The 19,859-nt window shown below is 35.5% G+C and overlaps 1 non-coding gene across 1 annotated transcript; it reads right to left on the bottom strand.

The window, feature by feature from the left end:
* Positions 1-18,450: 18,450 nt before the first annotated feature.
* TRNAS-AGA (transfer RNA serine (anticodon AGA)) lies at positions 18,451-18,532 on the bottom strand. The gene has a single exon. It is a non-coding gene; the product is annotated as a tRNA-Ser (tRNA).
* Between the last annotated feature and the right edge of the window lie 1,327 nt (positions 18,533-19,859).

The following is a 19,859-nucleotide window of genomic DNA, read 5'->3' as shown; positions in this document are numbered from 1 at the left end:
AACTACAATCATGAAAAACATGCTCAATAGATTCAAATGTCTTCCCACAATAAGACAAATTGGAGCAAATTTGGGATTGCCTAATTGATTCAAAGGTTTTCCTTTAAATAAAACAAACAAAATCAACATTTGATATTCATAATATGGTATGAGCTTTAACAGAGATTATGTTATTATATATGTGTCAAAATATAAAATGATTAATTTTTATAAGGTACTAAAAAGTCACAATTGTTGAATAATAGAAATATTATATCTGAAACTGGTAAAAGCACCTGATATATCTAAATTATAATTTCATTCTAAAATTATAAGATAAATATATATTCAACTAAAAATAAATATATTTTCGATAACTTTATTAAATTATTGAAAGTTGTAAAACTTAGTATATATTAATTTATGAGGAATAACGGTGGAAGACATCATGTATGATTGAGGATGATAAAGACTATCATGTCAATCCTTAAAGGTAAACTTGACATTGAAAGCTTGTTTAACAGAGGATTTTAGTGTATACAGAGGTTGTAACGGCCCCGGAAAAATTTAATATATTGGAAAGGCATATATATAGATAAATAATCTGAATTTGCGGAAGAGTATTAAACATTGCAATTAACATCCCTTACACAATACCAAAACGTGTTCAACAAATGAGGGAATAAACTAATTAAAATAAATGCTCGAAAGTAAGAACTACAATTATAACTATGGGATCTTTAGGCATCTCATTCGCCGTCTTCCTGCGGAACGGGCTCGGGAACCACGTCTTCCTGATCTGAAATGGTTAAGTAAGGAGTGAGCTACACTAGCCCAGTAAAGACATCACTCTACCTCATTGCCACAGGAGTAAGGGTGGGTAGAAAACAAAAACGATCAATGGAGCATAATTTGTAATAAACCCATTTGTTCAAAAAAACGTTTACTTTCCATTTACCTGGGTGAGATCCATAAAATAATACACAAGCAACACATTATCATTATCACGTTATCACATAGACTTTATAATACAACATTTATCACGCGTTTGCATTTTAATCTTTAAACAGCATAATTCCTCTTTACCAGCCTACTAGTATCCATGGGGATCCATAGGGGTCCCGCTACCCGTGAACCCTTAACACTTATAACCTGATTCCAAGGCCGTCCCCATACCCTGTCCTGTATGGGCGCCAAAACCATGAACCTCAATACCCCGTCCGGTATGAGGGTGAAACGGGTCGTCCCCATACCCCGTCCGGTATGGGCGCCAAAACACATAAGATCTCCATACCCCGTCCGGTATGAGAGACCACATTCCCGGTAGGATTCCCTACGGACCCGGTCCGTCCACCATCTCCCAGGATACCTAGTCAGGCTGTCCACATTATCCGTTTGCCAATTCACATAACTTTTTATCTCTTTTACTATAGTCACCATCATCAAGTCACACACAAACATGCAAACCAATAGTTCATGCCAACAAGACAACACACAACATCGGGTTCTCAGTCATTCAGTCCATAATCAATGAAACAGTGATACATGCACACGAAACTATGAAATAAAAACATCAGACATCATACTGCATTTAAAATTGTAAAATAGAACAAACAACAACTGACCGACAAATACACTAGACTCGGGCTCCATTAGTAACCTTAAACAATTTCACACAGCTATTGATTCATAAAATACCATTTTATCATTTATTGCACTTTAATAGCGTGATAGGAAATAGGGCGAGAAATCCTTACTTGCTTTCGGGACCCGAAATAGGCTTTTCCGAGCGCCTGCGGGTTATCCCTAAATTTCCTGAATTTTTTTTCAAAAAATTGAAACACGCTACCGGTACCTGCACGTGTCCCAAAAATCTCAGAATCAGACCTAGGGCCCCTTCGGGCCAATATCGCAATTCTGGCATGGTGGCTCCGCCGTGCTCCGGCGACGGCACCGCCGGATTCGTCTCGGGTTGGCTGTTTTCGGCCGAATTCGGCCACACTTGTATCGGTCTCTGCGATAAAACAACCCTAGGGCCCTCGGGGAGCCAAAAAATTACGAAAAACTGAAGCTTACCGACGGCGGTGCTCTCGAGTGCGGCGGCTCTCCGGCGTGGTTCGTGTTTTGGTGATTTGGCTCCAATCAACCTGTAGAGAAAAGAATGGTGATCACGGTGATATAAAAATTGTATCAAACGGAGGCCGGAAAGGGCCTCATCGGAGGCAAAAATCGAGGAGGGGCGCGGCGGCACCGCTGCGTTTCGGCCGTTTGGCCGGGAGTTTGGCTCCAATTTGGCCACAGGGGAACTCAGCATTGAAAAACGAGCTGGGGGTATGAAATTTACCTCGATCGGGAGTCGGAAAACTCCCCGGTGCGGCGGCGGGTGGCGGCGGCCGACTCCTCCGGCGTCTGGTTCGTCTTCTCCGGCGAGGGCTGGCGGCTAGGGTTTTTGTGGTCAGGTGTGGGGGGTTGATTTATACCCTTTGCCTTTTAATCACAGCTGTCCATCTTGATTTAATCTGGACCGTTCGATCGCGATTTAATTTGAATTAAATCTGGGCCGTCCATCGCGATTAAATCTGAGCCGTCCGTACTTGATTAAATCTGGGCCATCCGTACTTGATTGAATCTGGGCCGTCCGTACGCGTGCATCTGGGTCGTCCGTGCGCACGCTTGATCTGGGTCGTCCGTGCGCGCGGGGACGCATCTGGGTCGTCCGATCGCGCGCACGCGGATCGCCCACGTGGCCCGTTCCCGGGTCGGCGTGGCCTTGCCACGCGGCAGGTCCTGGTTGGCCAGAGCTGCTGACTGGGCCGCTGACGTGGCTGCTGACGTGGCGCTGACGGAGCACAATTTTTCTAAATTGCATTTTGACCCCCAGTTTCCGATTTTTTTTTTCAAAAATACCATCAGAATCCAAATTTTCACCCTTTTTTTCCAAAATTAATTTCAATTAAATCCAAATAATATTTTTACCCAATTTTATCATTATTAATATTTTTATATTCACAAAAATTAATTTAAATTAAATTACATCAAAAATAAAATAAAATAAAATAGAAAAAATTATTTTGGGTGTTACAACTCTCCCCCCTTAAGAAATTTGGTCCCCCAAATTTGCCTCTTACTCTTGGTCGAACAAATGGGGATATTGGGCTCTAAAGTCTGATTCTAGCTCCCAAGTAGCCTCTCTGGGCGTGTGGTTCTGCCACATGACCTTTACAAATGATATTTCCCTGTTGCGGAGTATCCTGCTCTGTCGGTCCGTGATACCAACAGGTACTTCTTCATAAGACAAGTCCTCTTGAAGTGGAAGCAGTTCATGAGTCAAGACATGAGAAGGGTCAAGGTTGTACTTACGTATCATGGATACGTGGAACACGTTGTGGACTCTGGAGAGCTCTGGAGGCAGTGCTAGTCTGTAGGCAACAGTACCAACCCTGTCTAGGATTTCGAACGGCCCAATAAATCGGGGGTTCAGTTTCCCCCTCCTGCCGAACCTACTGATCCCCTTAAAAGGAGTGACCTTAAGAAACACTCGGTCGTCTTTTTCAAACGCTAGATCCCTCCTCCGGGTGTCTGCATAACTCTTCTGTTTACTTTGGGCTGTCTGAATGTTCTTTCTGATTTTAGCTATCTTCGAAGTGGTCTCCTCTACCAACTCCGGACCGAACAACCTTCTGTCGCCCACTTCCTCCCAACAAATCGGTGACCTGCATGGGCGTCCATATAACACCTCATACGGAGCCATGCCAATACTCGTTTGATAGCTGTTGTTGTAGGCAAACTCTATCAGGGGTAAATGGTCGTCCCAATGGCCCCCAAAGCCAAAGGCACAAGCTCGGAGCATATCTTTCAGTGTACGAATTATTCTTTCTGATTGTCCATCGGTCTGAGGATGGAAAGCAGTACTGAGGGACAGCTTTGTTCCCATGGCTTGCTGGAAGCTATTCCAAAATCGAGAAGTGAATCTGAGGTCCTTGTCGGATACCACTGTCACTTGGACTCCATGCAATCTGACTATCTCCCGGATATACATTCTTGCCAACTTATCCAAAGAATCAGTCATTCTGATGGCCAGGAAGTGGGAAGACTTAGTGAGTCGGTCAACAATTACCCATATAGCATCATGTCTTGATCGTGCCTTGGGTAGTCCGGATACGAAGTCCATAGTGATATGTTCCCACTTCCACTCTGGAATCGGTAAAGGCTGAAGTAACCCACCTGGGCGTTGATGTTCTGCTTTGACCTGCTGACATACCAAGCACTTAGATACAAAGTCAGCTATATCTCTCTTCATCCCATTCCACCATAACCGAGGTCGCATAGTTTGGTACTTCCTGGATGCATGGCAAACTTTGAACTATGGGACTCCGTCATGATGTCTCTTTTTAACTCACTGTCGTCTGGGACACACACTCTGTCCTTGAAACGAATCAATCCGTCGGCAGAGATCTGGAATTTTGAACTCACTCCCTGTTCTGCATCATTCTTGCGGGTTACTAGGGCGGGGTCGACTGACTGGGCTTTCTTTATTTTTTGGATTAACTCGGGTTGGACTGCTAGGTGGCCCAAACATGTGGCCCTCTTCAGATCTTGCAGTCAAACCTGTTGTGTGGCCCCAATTGACCTGCATTCTGAAACCATCAAATGGGCTAGGGTGCCTGTACTTTTCCTGCTGAGGGCATCGGTTACCACGTTGCCCTTACCTGGATAGTATAAGATATCACAATCATAGTCCATGAGGAGTTCCATCCACCTTCTCTGACGCATGTTGAGATCCTTCTGAGTGAAGATGTGCTTCAAACTCTTATGATCGGTATAGATCTGAAAGGTTTCTCCATACAAATAATGGCGCCAGATTTTCAAGATGTGTATGATTGCGGCAAGTTCCAAGTCATGGGTATGATAGTTCTTCTCATGATTCTTTAGCTGTCTGGACCCATATGCTATAACATTTCCATGCTGCATCAGGACACAACCCAGGCCCAGATAGGAGGCATCACTATAAACTGTATACCCTCCCGATCCGCTCGGTAGAGCCAGTACGGGTGCAGTAGTTAGTCGCTTCTTCAATTCTGAAAAACTCCTTTCGCAGTTCTCATTCCATTCAAACTTTGCATTCTTCTTTGTGAGTCGGGTTAGAGGAGCTGCTAGGCTAGAGAACCCTTCGACGAACCGGCGGTAATAACCTGTCATCCCCAGAAAGCTGTGAATTTCCTTAACTGTTATCAACTTTTCCCAACCAATTACCGCTTCAACCTTTTCGGGGTTCACTGATACCCCTTCCTTCGATATAACATGTCCTACGAAGGCGGTTTGCTCAAGCCAGAATCCACACTTGCTCAACTTTGCATACAACTTCTTTTCCTTGAGGACTTGTAAGACTTGGGCAAGATGATGAGCATGTTCTTCTCTACTTTTTGAGTAGACTAAGATATCATCGATGAACACGATGACAAATTGATCTAAGAACTCTCTGAAGATCCTGTTCATTAGATCCATAAAGATGGCCGGGGCGTTGGTTAGCCCAAACGGCATGACCAGGAACTCATAGTATCCGTACCTGGTTCGGAATGCCGTCTTGGGGATGTCTTCTGTTCTTATCTTTACCTGATGGTAACCTGATCATATATCTATCTTAGAAAAGACATGTGCACCCTGCAACTGATCGAAAAGGTCATCAATCCGGGGAAGAGGATATTTGTTCTTAATTGTTACCTTGTTTATCCCTCTGTAATCAATGCACAGTCTCAACGTTCCATCTCCCTTCCTTGCAAAAGTAACTCCGGCACCCCAAGGAGAAACGTTGTGTCTAATAAAACCACTGTCTTGTAACTCAGTGATCTGTTTCCTTAGTTCTTCCATCTCAATGCGACTCATTCGGTAAGGAGCAACCGAGATGGGCTGGGTATCTGGCTGTAAGTCTATGGTGAACTCGACCTCTCTGTCCACTGGTAAACCGGACAGTTCATCCGGAAATACGTCTGGAAAGTCTCGGACTACTGGAATCTCTTGGATACAAACTTCTTTCTTGGGTTTACCTAGTTAGAGAAAATACAAGATTAAGGCACTGGGAATTAAGAAAATTTGCCATTAGGAAAAATCAGTACTGAATGATTTTATTAACTTGTAAATGGCTCCTCGTTTGGAGGATTAAATACAACCTTTTTGTTAAAGCAGTCTATGGTGGCGTGATACGCCGCTAGCCAATCCATTCCTAGGATTACATCAAAATCCCCCCATGTCTAACCCTATCAGGTCTACCCTCAGTTTCCTATCTGCTATCTCCACGGCACATGTCCTGTAGATAACCTCTCGTAGCAATGTCTCCCCCCCAGCGGTAGATACAAGCAACAATGAATCAAGTTTATCAGGTGATACACAAATTTTGAAAGCAAGAACATGTGAAACAAAAGAATTTGATGCAAATTTTGGGCCGCTGACGTGGCTGCTGACGTGGCACTGACGGGGCACAATTTTTTTAAATTGCGTTTTGACCCCGGTTTCCGAATTTCTTTTCAAAAATACCATCAGAATCCAAATTTTCACCCTTTTTTTCAAAATCAATTTCAATTAAATCCAAATAATATTTTTACCCAATTTTATCATTATTAATATTTTTATATTCACAAAAATTAATTTAAATTAAATTACATCAAAAATAAAATAAAATAGAAAAAATTATTTTGGGTGTTACAGAGGTTTTCATTACTTGAGATATAAGGTAGTGATAAATTTTGTTTAAAAGCATAATAACGATTAATGATAAATTTTTAATAAAAAAAATTCAATAAAAAATATATGTAAAATATTAAAGAGCTAAGGACGAGCATAAAAATAAATTTCAGAAGAAAAATAATAAAACCAAATTTGTATTAGCATAGGGTATGTTTTTATAAACTCCTAAGTAGAATTCACTAAGTAATTAATTAACCATATAACTTATAAAAAATGACTAAATTTGTGCATGGATAAGTTATACTAAGAAATTTAGGACTAATTTTTTGATAGATTACATTTAAATTATGCAGTTGATAACAAGAACATCACGACTGCAAGTTCATAAACAAAAGATTTTGCCTTCTAAAACATGAGGATATCATTCTTCTTTAATTCTTAAAGACCAATACGAATTTATTTATTTTTATGATACGAAGTCATGATGGCTAACATTCTCAGTTTCAAAAGAAGTTGTTAAAGCAACAATTTATAAAAATACCTCTTTAATTAAAGAGGAAAGAATCAAAGTATGTAAAAACATATCATCTTTCTTGAACTAATCATATAAGTGCATGATTGGGGACTTCTTGATTTGAATTATTTTAGATAAGATAATTTTTAGTATATTCAAGTTTATGACATTGATATATCCAAAGAAATTTTATAATTAAATAAAGAAAGAACAAATGACAATGGGCATGTGAAGAAGGCGAAGAAATCACTAAAAATAGGCTACACTAAACATTAATCCCAATAGTTTGAGACATTTACAATTAAGGATTAACTTTACCATGATTGTTATTTTAATAACTCTAATACCACGAAAAAACATATAGTTTCGCTTTGAAATTTTGAAATTACTGTCTTAATATATTTTTGTTATGTATTTATGATATCAAAAGTCTTCAAAATTTGCAGCAGAATCTTATGTATTCATGGGTTATGTCATTTCCATCGCTTATTGAATAATATTTAAATCTGAATTATATAACAGAATCTCTAATAAAATTTTTTAATTTGTTCTTCAGTCAATCTTCTCAGTTTTTATTAGCTCAAGACTCTTCATTTTTTTATAGTTCTATGAATAGATTTATATAATTATGCATGCATTTATATTGATGCTTTATTATATTACCTTTTAGGAAATGATCTCATAGACCTTACATATTGGAATCATATATCATTGATATATTTTTTTTCTTTCTCTCATACTTCCATTTATCTGCACACTTTTCTATTTTGTTTCACAACTTACCATACTTCGAGTTGTTTCATGCCCTAAATAAACTCGAACACTCAAGAAATCCACTAGACATGTAGATTCACAGCTCTTACACCTAATATAGTCATATGTTCTTGGAGCAAAAGCAATTTACTTATTTTTACATTCGTCCCGAGGTATCATTTCTAATATATATGTGGGGTATGCTTAGATACATTGAGTACATCATATTCATGTATTATAAATTCTTATTAAATGTAATATATAATCTATAGATTTTTAAATATCATTAATTTTCAATCTAGTAAACTTATAAATAAATTATATATTTAAACACTAGATGAATCAATGATTTACTTTACCATAAAATTTTTAATCAATTTATTTATGGATCAACTAATAAGAGATGGCCAAAATACTTTGATTTCTTACGTTTTCATCAATTTAAAAATTAACATGTAGATAACTAATATAATTTGATCCATAATATTCTTTCATTACAATTTACTTTTTAATATGTTTCATTGTTTTAAATGTCCAATTTTATTCCATTATTTAATGAAAAATGTTTAAAATAATTAGGTCACCTTGGTACACTTTATAAAACAGTTTAAAAAAATAATAATTTTGATTAATTAAATTAATAAATTAAGAATAGTAAAAAAAATAAGTCTAATACTTTTATTAATTTAATTAATTAATCAACATTATAATAAAAAAAATTAGGAATCATACTACAATAAATACTAAACTTGGATATTAATATGATAATTTGTATATATATATATATATAAAATACTTTACATATATGTATGTTATCTAAAAATATATTTGTCACGTGGAATGGGTACCCTTTGTTTTCCTAATACGGGGCGTACCATGTAACGGCCCCGGAAATATTAAAATGAAATGAGTATTTAAATATATCAAATGCGGAAGCGAGATCAAAATTTCAGTTAACATCCCTTACACGAAAAAAAAAAAACCCAAAAACGTACTTAAAATACAAAAGATTAAACTAACTAAGAGAGAAACTCGAAAATAAAACTATGAGTATGACTACAGAGTCTCTAGGCATCCCCTTCGTCGTCCTCCTGCGGAACGGGCTCGGGAACCATGTCTTCCTGATCTGAAATGGTTAAATAAGGAGTGAGCTACACTAGCCCAGTAAGAACATCACGATATCTCACCGTCACGGAGGTAAAGGTGGGTAGAAAAACACAAAAGACCAATGGAGCATAATTTACAACAAACTCGTTTATTAACATGAAAACCTTTACCCTCCACTTACCTCGGTGGAATTTATGAAAACAATATAAGAAAAACAATAACATTATCATAATCATTGAATAATATAAGCTGTAAAACATAACACTTATCACGCCCCTTGAAATTTCAATCATTGTACAACATATCTTTTTCTCATTTACCAGCCTACTAGTATCCGTGGGGGTCCATAGGGGTTCCGCTACCCGTTAACCTTTAACATTCATAATCAGTTTCCAGGGCCGTCCCCATACCCCGTCCGGTATGAGCGCCAAAACCATGAACCTCAATACCCCGTCCGGTATGAGGGTGAAACGGGCCGTCCCCATACCCCGTCCAGTATGGGCACCAAAACCATAAACCTCAATACCCCGTCCGGTATGAGGGTGAAACGGGCCGTCTCCATACCCCGTCCGATATGGGCGCCAAAACCATAAGATCTCCATACCCCGTCCGGCATGTGAGACCACAATCCCGGTAGGGTTCCCTACGGACCTGGTCCGTCCACCATCTCCCAGGATATCTAGTTAGGCTGACCCCCATAATACAATTATCAGTCTACACAATCTTTCATTTTCCTTTTCCTCAGTCAGCATCATCAATTCACATACAAACAAGCAAAACAGTAATTCATGCCGAACAGACAACATACAGTATCAGTTTTTCAGTCATTCAACCCATGATTAATAAAAACGTAGTATATGCACACAAATCTGTAAAATGAACACATCAAACCTCATTTTGCATTTAAAGCTGTAAACAGGCTAAATAACAGTAAATCACCAATCACACTAGACTCGGGCTCCATTAGCCACCTTAAGCAATTTCACACATTCGTTAATTTAAGAAATACCGTTTTATCATTTTGAACTTTAATACCGTGATAGGAAATAGGGTGAGGGGTCCTTACTTGTTTTCGGGATCCGAATACGATTCACAGTGCGCCTGCATGCCGTCCCTAATTTTCCCTGAATTTTTCCCGGGGAACTGAAACACACTAACAGTACCTGCACGTGTTCCAAAAAAAATCCAAATTAGGCCCAGGGCCTCTTTCGGCCCAAATCGCAACTCCGGCACGGCGGCGAGTCGCCTCGGGTTGGCTGTTTTCGGCCGTTTTCGGCCGAATTCGGCCACACTCGCATTGGTCCTTGTCAGAAAACAACCCTAGGGCCCTCGGGGGGCCAAAAAGTCACGGAAAAGCGGAGCTTACCGGCGGCGGCGTTCTCGGGTACGGCGGCTCTCCGGCGAGGTTCGTGTTTTGGTGATTTGGCTTCGGTCAACCTGTAGAGAAAAGAATGGTGATCACGGTGATATAAAAATTGCATCGAACGGAGGCCGGGAAGGACCTCGTCGGAGGCAAAAACCGAGAGGGGGCGCAGCGGCGCCGCTGGGTTTCGGCCGCGTATTCCGGCCGTTTGGCCGGGATTTCGGCCTCAATTTGGCCATAGGAGGAATCAGCGGGAAAAAACGAGTCGGGGGTATGAAATTTACCTCGATCGGCGGTCGGAAATTTCCCCGGTGCGGCGGCGGGTGGCGGCGGTCGGCCTCTGGTTCGTCTTCTCCGGCGAGCGGCGGGCGGCTAGGGTTTGTGGTCTGGTGTGGGGGTTCTATTTATAACCCCTTGCCTTTTGATCGCAGCCGTTCATTTCGTTTTAATCTGGGCCGTTCGTTTTTTGATTGAATCTGGGCCGTCCGTGCGATTGAATCTGGGCCGTCCGATCGCGCGATTGATCTGGGCCGTCGGATCGCACCCACGCGGATCGCCAACGTGGCTCCTTTTGGAGTGACGCGGTCTTGCCACGTGGCAGGCCCCGGTTGGCCGGGACTGCTGACCGGGCCTGCTGACGTGGCTGCTGACGTGGCCCCCCTTTTTTTTTTTTTTTTTTTTTTTTCCTCCTTTCCGGGTGCTACATACCATGGTATTTATATAATGGAAAATGTGGTTCATGTCTAGAATTTGGTGGAAAGGAGTGTTTTACAGACATGAATGTTTACGTCACTCCGGTATATACAGTTTTAAAGTTTTAATTAATTTGTATTTTAGTTAATGACGTCGGTTTAGCTGGCTAATATATTCTGCCTATTGGCTGTCAAACTTCTTACATCACCCAAAATAAATAATATATATTTAAATATTAAAGTAGAGTTTAAGTAATACTCACATGTATCGCAATTATATCTAATGTTTAAAATATATAATAACTAAATTTATATATGAATTAGTCTTTAAAAATTATATATAATTCAAATTAATTAGCACATGTATTAATTTCAATAGAATTTTAATAGTTATTACGTTTTAATTAAAAATTTTATTAAGATTATAATTTATACTTATTATCTGATTTAAATAATATTTTATTAATGATATAATTTATTAATATATTAATAAAATTATTATAAATATTAATTTAAATTTTTATAATTTATTATATTTTTAAAAGGAAAAAAAATATTATATGGATATTATCTTTCCAAAATTTGACTTAGTTTTTCTTCTTGTCAAAAGGGAAAAGGAAAATATTAATAGGAATCAAAACAGGTAGAAAACCAGTTTTAGTTTATAGATTTGATGATTATAGTATTGTACGTTATTTTTATGTAATATTTAATAGTTTATATATTAAAGGTAAATTGTATTTTTAATTTAATATATTTCTATTTCTAATAGTTTTATAATTTATACTTTAATCATTAACAAATTATATAGTACGGTTAATTTATACATAGAGAGAGGTAATCTAGATGCAACGGCCCAGATTCTCACATAGAGTTTTGACCGAATGCCTATAACGTTATGATAAGATAATTAATAAGAATACTTTCGTACAGTAAATCTTAAAATAATAAAAATACATATGTTGCATAATTAAGTCAAAATATCAAATATCTATGAAATATGCCTAAACTATAAAATAAACACTTATTAAAAATAAAATAATTAATATTAAATATTGTTCGAATTAAAATAAAGATTGAACGATCTCCTAACAAGTTTGTCACTGTTCAAAAACAGGATTTTGAATATCTTGATATGAAGAAATGAACAATAAATAGAGTAAATTCAATATGTTCAGTAAACATGTAACTACCAACAAATAATAAGATAATATGTTAAAGTTAGTAGAAAACATACAACTACTAATGGAGATAGTTCAAAACACTTTTCTCTTTAATTCGGAAAATACGTAGTATTTATGCCCTAATTCAATTACCAAATTTTCTAAATCAGTTTATTAAAAAACATTCAAAATTACTTATTTCAGTATTATAACTCATAACATAAACAGTTCAATAAATATCATAATTTAGTATTCAATATTATAATTTAAGCAGTAAACAGTTCAATAAATATTAATTTAATATTTCAGTATTATAAATATCACACATAAATCCTTATTCATTCCTATAAGTTTATATCCTATTAATAATAGTTTCATCGTGCGATGTCATTTTTGACGGTATCAACGAGGGCAATAAGGATCCCCTCTACCACATGAACACGTCATAATTCAGTTCATAATTTACAGTTTGTAGTACACAGTATTCAGTTCATAATTTCACAGTACTTGTCGTTTCGCCATGTCTGACTAAAGTTATATCCACAGGTAGGGTTCACCATAATCACACGCCAAAAGGCCACACACGCACTCACCCTCGGTGATACTGGTTAAATGGGTTTTACATGTCTTTTAATATTTATTTATTTGTTTCAAGTCGCTAATAAATTCTTTAACTTTATTATTTAATATTTATTATACTTATAATGCACATATTATAAATATTCATCACTTTATATTCTTATATGTATTTTTAGTATATTGATAATTACATAGTAATCATTACATATACGAACTCAATTACAAAATATAACAGAATAATTCATCAGTAATTTTAGTAGTAAACATAAATAAGAACACAACAATTAATGGTAAAATCACGTCAAAATTATGTACCTAATTATCAATTATTAAATATCATAGTTTTAATATTTTAGAAATATTAAACTACATTTGTAAGCGTTTAGGTACTTACTTGATTTTCGTTCTTGGATCTACTTCACATAAGATTTTCTGAATACCAATACAATCGTGTGTAACCACCAAAAAGACGCGCTGTTGCATGCCTCCACACGATGTCACCGGAGCGTACACACGTCGCAGCCGAAAACTGTCATGCGTCGCTGCTGGACCACCGTATGCTGCCACGAACCACTGCGAATTGACCAGAACTTACCATTAAATGCTTCGCGCCCTTAGATCCAGCACAAATATGGTGAAATCGCACTGGAAGGAGCCGTAGAACAGTAAAAATGTAGGCCGAGCTGCCGCGCAGATCGTTTTTTTCCCTATGCGGATTGATTTCTGGATTTGCTTGAGTTTTTTTTTTCTCTGGTTCTTTCTTTGCACGGGTCTAACGCGACTTAGGAATACTGTGCTGTCATCGCTTCTTCTTCCCTTTACTCTCTCTATCTCTCTCTCTCTCTCTACTTGCTCTGATCTGTTTCTCTCTCTGTCGCGCTCTTTCTTTTTTTACCTAATTTATATTTGGCGAGAGGAAAGCCCTCCACGGCTCTTCCTCCTTTTTCTTCAGTGTGTAGGCCTCTTCTTCCTCTTACTCCCCAACCGGAGGTGAACAGGCCTTTGGTCAAATATTTTTTTTTTTCTGACCTAAACAATATCGTTTTGATCCTTTTTTTTTTTAATTTTCTGAGTTGTTACACTATATCTTTAAAAAAAAATCAACAAGTGATTGCTATTATATATTTTAATAATACTAAAACAAAAAAAAAATTAAAGTGCTATATATAAGAATTAATATGCAAAATATTTCCTAAACTTTTGGGTCTTATTTTTTTATAAATATTTTGCATTTTTTAATTTCTTAATTTTAGAAAATCTACTTAGAATTATCGATGTGTCAAATTTAAAAAACGTAAAATCACGATATATTGAACTGTAATTTTTTTTTATTTGAAATCATATTATATGGTATTTTGATAGATTAATTTTATATAAATTGGGAAATACCATATACTTTCTGAGGCACAATAATTATTGACTCCATAGATTTTAGTTGGAACACATGTGATTAAGAAAATCACTATAATCAATTGATTTACTTATATAAGCACTATAAAAGTATGTGATAATTGATTCAAAATTATTAATTAATTTTTTTTATAAAAAATACAAATTTATATTGAATTTTCTGACATATTGTGAGTATTTAAACTAAATAAACTTAATCCTTAAGGACTATTCATTTATTCCACATACAAAATAAATTTATTAATACTTAATTCAATTTAGCCACTATAATTTTATCAATATACTAATTAATTAAGTCATTAATATCATTGAATCAAATGTTATAGGTTGATAACTATTAACTTATAATACATTTATAAAATGATGATCTTTATATATTTAATTAAATTCGAACTCGCAATGTAGCGACTTTAGAAATCCAAAAGTGAAATATATAATAATTTAAGTGCGGAAGCGAAATAAAATGTTTAAATTGACATCTTTTACACAATAACTTAAAAGTATTGAACAACATTACGGAATGAATTTTTTGAAAGAAACACGATAAATAAGAAAAATAATAAAAAATAGAAAGTATCTACCATCTACTCGCAATCTTCTTGCGGATCGGGCTATGTAACCAGGTTCTTTTGATTTGAAATGGTTAAATAAAGGATGATGTACACTAGTCTAGTAAGGATATCATACTATATCACCGGTATAGAAACAAAGGTTGGTATAAAATTAAAACAACTAATAGAGTATTAAATTTAGCAAATTTATTTATCAATCATAAAATCATTCACCGTTTACTTACCGTAGTGAAATTTATGAAAACAACTTATAAAAACAATAATACCATATAAATCATAACTTCATGAACAATCAGCAACATAGAACATATTATAAATTCATATCCATTAACAATAAACTAAATCATAACTGTTTCTCATTTCACCAGCCTACTAGTATTCATGGGGGTTCATAGGAATGTTCCCGCTGTACGTGAACCATTTTCTTTAACAATCTCAATTACAGGGTCGTTCCCATACCTCGTCCGGTATGAGTGTCATGACATTAAATCTCAATACTCCGTCTGGTATGAGGGTAAAGCGAGCCGTCCCCATACCCCTTCCGGTATGAGTGCCAAATTACCAAGTCTTCATACTCTGTCTGGTATGAGACAACGTTCACGGTAGGATTCTCCATGTACCCAGTCCGTCCACCATCTCCCAGGATATCTAAAAAGCCTGTCATTCCATCTATTTATTTGATCACACCCCTTTCCTGTTTTCCTTTAGTCTCTATTACCAAATCAAATATAATCACATAAACAAATAAACATGCATCCGGTAATGCAATCATGTCTCAAATTCCAAATCAAACAGTGGTCAGGTAAGCCAGTAATACATACATTCAAACCATAAAATAGATAAATTATATACTATCATACTTTTAGACTGTAAAGTAAATCAACAGAGAACAATGTCTGGTTTGGGCTCCATTAGCAATCCGTAATTTGTTATGCACATCTATTTAATTTGTACAAAATACCGTATTATTGTTTATTTAAACTTCAATTTTATGATAGAGAATATGGTGATGGGTTCTTACTCGATTGACACCGAAAAAGTAAATGGTTTACTATGCTTACGGGCGGGTTCGTAGGTTTCTTGAATTTTTTTATGAGAACTGAAACGCGTTTACAGTACCTACAAATGTTTCAAATAAACCCAAAAATTAGTCCCAGGGTCCACTCGGCCAATTTCTGAAATCCGCCACGGTGGCTCCGTCGTGTTTTGGCAAGTGCGGCGGTTCGCTTTGAGTTAGTCAAATTCGGTCGATTTCACATTGATTCATGCGAGTACACACGCTAAAGGGCCTCGGGGGGCCGAAAAAATACGAAAAATTGAAACTTACTGGCGGCGGGGCTCTCCGGTGCGGTGGCTCCTCCGGCTCACGTTTTGGTTGGGTATTTCGCTTCGGTCAACCTGTAGAGAAGAAAACGGTGATTATAACGGTAAAAAAATTACGCGAATCGAGAAGGGCCTCATCAGAGGCGGTTTGTGAAATTCTCCGTGGCGGCAACGCCGGGCTTCGTCGGTATTTTTCGGTCAATTGGCTGGTTCTTTCACTCCGATTTGGTCATGAGTGAGTTTAAAATTGAATTTCGTGCAAAATTTTTTTTTTTTACCTTTTTGGCGGTCGAAAAGGGTTTCGGTGCAGTGGCGATCCGCTCCTCGGCAGCTGGGTTGTCTTCTCCGGCGATGAGTTCTGGCAGCTAGGGTTAGGGTTAGGGTTAGGGTGCATATGAGGTTATTTATACCTATCCGCTTTTGATCTGGACTGTCCATCGCATTTGATCTGAATCGTCTGATGACGATTAAATAGGGAGTGAATCTAGGCCGTTCATCGCGATCCAATCTGAGCTGTCCGTGTGTGATTCACTATGGGCCGTCTGTGTGCGCAGGAACGGACCTCAGTTGTTCGATCGCGTGCACGTGGATCGCCCATGTGGCTCCCCTCGCGTGGCTTCCTGCTTCAGCGCCTCTGCCACTTGGCGCGTCCTGATTGATCGGGGTTACTGACCGGACGTCCGACGTGGTAAAAATTTTTTAAATTGCGTTTTAATTTTTGATCTTTTATTTTTTTAAAAAAATATCCCCGAACCCAATTTTTCAAAATTATTTTTAATTTAATTCTTAATAAATTTTATTTTTTAAAAAATAAATAAATAAATAAATAAATAATTATGTTTATTAATAAAAAATAAAAAAAAAGTTTTGGTGGGTGTTACATGCAACCTTTATGTAAATTACGAGAGTCTTAACTATTATACTACTTTATCATTGGTAATAATTAATTAAAATTAATGAAAAGAAAATTAAAATATGCAACAAGTGAAGTTCAAAAATAAATGAAACTAATGGATTTTTATAACATGAACGAATGAGATTGTGTTTAATTACGTTCAAGATAGATCATGGCACATGTGTAGGTATGTTTTTTAAATCAATAAAATAATTTTCGTTTTATATTTGTCATTCCATAAATAAAAAAAAAATCAAAAAATACAACATAAAAAAGGTTGGAGTCACCTAATGTTATTATAATGTATGGATATACAAATATGCGAATATTCACAATTATAATAAATTCGTGGACATTAAATTTATGCTACAGTAACAAGTTATAATTTAATATTTTTAAAAACATATTACTTTGATTAGATAAAGAAATATAAATTAATGATGTATAACTGACACATCTAAATAATAATATAATTAACGTTGTCAAATTAATACTGGATCATTAAAAAACTTTAATGTTTAATAAATGAAAAATATTTAAATACATATGGATATGGATATGGAAATGGAAACATCAAGAAAGCGGGGTGTGGACTCTGGAGTCATCTTGGAGGAGTAGAGGGTTTACTTTTGTCAAGAGCCATTGGATAGTTGGTGGTGGACGTTTTATTTTATATTTTAAATTTTATATAAAGAGTCGGTGTTCCACGTGGACCAATCATACTTCTTTACTCAAAACTCATAAACTGACGTCATAATTAATTAACACCAAAAAAGAAACAGGGCACGAGTTTTCCGGCCTGGGCAGTTGGGTCAGGTGGCCTCCCTCTGGGAACTCACTACTTCATGATTCATGCAACCACCCACACACTTTTTGAAAAACATTATTATTATTTCGATTAATTATTTTTTAACATTATATGCTCATTTTTTTTATAAAAAATATTAATTAAATGAAAATTTTAATTTTAATTTTCATTGTGCATATCAATTACATAGTGTCGAGCAATTTAATTATACTTCTATTTATTGGGTTTGTTGATTTAATTAATTGATTCTCGTACATGTTATTTCTATAAGCACCCGAAGCAGGTAGAATCATGCACTCATCTTCATCCTACGAATAAGCATTGCTGCATGTAGGTTGTTTTATCCTGTCAATTTGTCTGAAAATAATTAAATTAAATTTCTTAATTCATTTATGTAAAATATAATAAATTTATATATATTTTAGTAAATTAAAAGAATAAATATATTTATATTTCAGTACATATTTTTGAGTAATTTTAATACAAAAAAAATTAATGGATAAGAATAGCAGATGGGCTTAATCGTACTCATCTAATTGACTTGGGCTCTTGTTGGTACCAGGCCACAATTAAAGCTAGAACTTGACAAATCACCCAAAAACAATTTAGAGCGTGAGCGGCAGGATTCGAACCTGCGCGGGCAGAGCCCACATGATTTCTAGTCATGCCCGATAACCACTCCGGCACGCCCACTTTATTGTTCGATAATCTACTTTGCTACTAACTATTAAATAGTTTTGGTTCTTTTTTGCAAATTTTTAAAATATTATTTTGTTTTAAAATTGTAATATCTCTTAATAAATTTGGTAGGAAAGAGTAAAAAGTTGTATACGCTACTTGCTCTACCTTAACCAATATTTTTAGAATAGTTTTTTTTTTTTTATATATAGGATAAAAAATACTAATAATTTTAGAGATGATTAAACTTTAATAATACTTTAATTTGATCAAAATCATTTTTTTCTCCATCTTTACACTTTAACAAAATGTTGTAATTAGTATTATCATTTGTTCATATATTTTTATTGCTACAATCGTCAATAAATACGTGTTATTAAAATAATATAACAAAGTTTAAATTTTTAATACATTAATAAAATTAAGAATTATCATACAACAAATCCAAATTGTACAAGAATGTATATATTAAACATTGAAAAAGTTAAATATTTTAGAAAAAATAAAGGTTCCTAAGATCATGTATTAGCCTATTAAAAGTTAGTATTTGGTTTAAAAAACTCTTTAATGCGAGCACGAATAATCTTAAACCACTTAAAAGAGACACCATCATGTCAAGTGGGCTCATAACAACAAGCCAGACCCATGGAGTACAATAAACTTTCCTAACTCTTCATCCAAACTTGGATTAATGAGGAAGATGGGTTTGAATCCACTAAAAAAGTTTAAAAAAATAAGCTACCAAATCAATTAACACAAGAACATAATGGTTTTATCAACTTGTTTCAAGTACATGATGGAAATGGATAAGAAAAGAAAGTAATGGCCAAGAAAAAAAAAATCATATCTATCATAGTTAGAAATTTAGATTTTAATTTTAATTAATTTACTACGTAATTGCACCAATTTAAAAATTTAAATTTAAATTTTAATTAATTTTCTATGTAATTATCCTTAATTAAGGATCTAGATTTTAAATTTTAATTAATTTGCTATGTAATTGTAATTTTAATTAGAAGATTTTATTATTTTTTTATTCACATGTCTTATCCTATAAATAACTCATCAAGTTTTCATTGTAAGCACTCAAGATTAAAATCAATGATCTTATGAATCTTATTTAAGAGAGGTGTTTTCATCATTCTTGTTGAGTAAGTAGTAGATCTATTTATTAAGATAATAACTTATGTCATTTTTTCATTCTTCTTTTAATTTTCTGTTTTCCAATGATTTTAGTTCATTTCATTCTTAATAGATGGTTAAGTATGAAGAATTTTCATAATATTAAATTCTTTTATTGCCTTGAATGAAATTATGTAAGTTTCTGATCACGTTGGTTGAT

This window comes from Carica papaya, chromosome 7 (genome assembly GCF_054855325.1).
Source record: "Carica papaya isolate Zhongbai chromosome 7, ASM5485532v1, whole genome shotgun sequence".
NCBI classification, from domain to species: Eukaryota; Viridiplantae; Streptophyta; class Magnoliopsida; order Brassicales; family Caricaceae; genus Carica; species Carica papaya.
The sequence above is the reverse complement of the archived record's forward strand: the minus strand, read 5'-3'. Positions and strand labels throughout refer to the sequence as shown.